The 1,529-nt window shown below is 37.8% G+C and overlaps 1 pseudogene; it reads left to right on the top strand.

Annotated features, from left to right (window-relative positions):
- The first annotated feature begins 284 nt into the window (after positions 1 to 284).
- LOC123632673 lies at positions 285 to 1,124 on the top strand (annotated as a pseudogene).
- The last annotated feature ends 405 nt before the right edge of the window (positions 1,125 to 1,529 follow it).

The raw sequence follows: 1,529 nt of genomic DNA, 5'->3' as shown, positions 1-1,529 counted from the left end.
CCTTTAGTTCTGTTAATAAAACCACACATATACAATCAACTTATGTTCAACAAGAGTTCTGAGACACACAATGAGGAAAGAATAGTCTCTTTAACAGCTGGTAATGGGAAAACTGAAAATTCAAACGCACCAGAATGAAATTGGACTTATACATTGCACCATACAGAATAATCAACTCAAAATGGATTAAAGATGTAAACGTAACCTGGTGTGATTCCATCCTATGCATCCATTCTCTGGAGCAGTAATCATTTATCTTTGTCTGCCTTTTCTCTCGCCACTACATGAAAGATTTGATGAACATGGACACGAGCCCCCTGAAGCCCCAGAACTCTTTTTGGTTATGAACTAAAGGGTTACAAAGATGATCAGTTTTAAGTGGATAATGATGAAAATGAGCACCGTTTATCTTTAGAAATTATCATTTTATGGGCTGTCGCAAAAAACAAATTGTACATTGTTGCAGCAATGAATTATAAAGGCAGTCCAATTAAAGTAACACTGGAACTTTGAAAATGTATTTACAGCCAATGGTTTCCTTTGGGGACTTTGAAATAACACCACCTGTTGTCTTATGGTTGAAATGTGGGTCTGGGTCTATGCATATTAGTGTACAGCATTTAGTAGCTGTGGAGGAAGATGCAGAGTCCGAAGATGAAGAGGAGGAGGATGTGAAACTCTTAAGTATATCCAGAAAATAATCTGCTTTTGGAGGTCGCAGCAAGTTTCTACAGAAAAAAGTAAAACCTGCTGCTAATGAAAATGATGATGATGATTTTGATGGTAAGGAAGTTTAAGGAAAAGCTCCAGTGAAGAAATCCATACAAGATACTCCAGTCAAAAAAAATGTACAAAGATCAAACCAGAATGGAAAAGGCTCAAAAGCCAAATACCAAGATCAAATGTCAAGAATACTTCAAAAACAGGGAAAAAACCTCCTAAAACACCAAAAGGACCTGGTTCTGTAGAAGACATTAAGGCAAAAATGCAAGCAGGTACAAAAAAAGGTGGTTTTCTTCCCAAAGTGGAAGCCAAGTTCATCAATTATGTGAAGAATTTCTTCCAGATGACTGACCAGGAAAGAAGCTATTCAAGATCTCTGGCAGTGGAGGAAGTCTCTTTAAGAAAATAATTTAAGCAGCTGGTTAAAATTTTCCATCTTATTTCATTTCTGTAACAGTTGGTATCTGGCTGATATCTTTTTTATAATGTAGAGTGAGAATATTCCATACTGCATTTGATAAATGTTGTCCAGGTTCCATTGACAAGAATGTGTTGTCTAAAATGCCTGTTTAGCTGGGTATGGTGGCTCATGCCTATAATCCCAGTGACTCGGGAGGCTGAGGTGGGAGGATCACTTGAGGTCAGGAGTTTGAGGCTGCAGTGAGCTATGATTGCACCACTGCACCCCAGCCTGGGCAACAGGGCAAGACCCTGTCTCTAAAAAAATAAATAAAGGAAAAAATAAAATAACAGAATGCCTGTTTAGTGTTTAAAGATGGAACTCCACACTTTGCTTGGTTTTAAGT

This window comes from Lemur catta, chromosome 2 (genome assembly GCF_020740605.2).
Source record: "Lemur catta isolate mLemCat1 chromosome 2, mLemCat1.pri, whole genome shotgun sequence".
NCBI classification, from domain to species: Eukaryota; Metazoa; Chordata; class Mammalia; order Primates; family Lemuridae; genus Lemur; species Lemur catta.
Note: the sequence above shows the minus strand (reverse complement) of the source record. Positions and strands in the feature narration are given on the sequence as shown.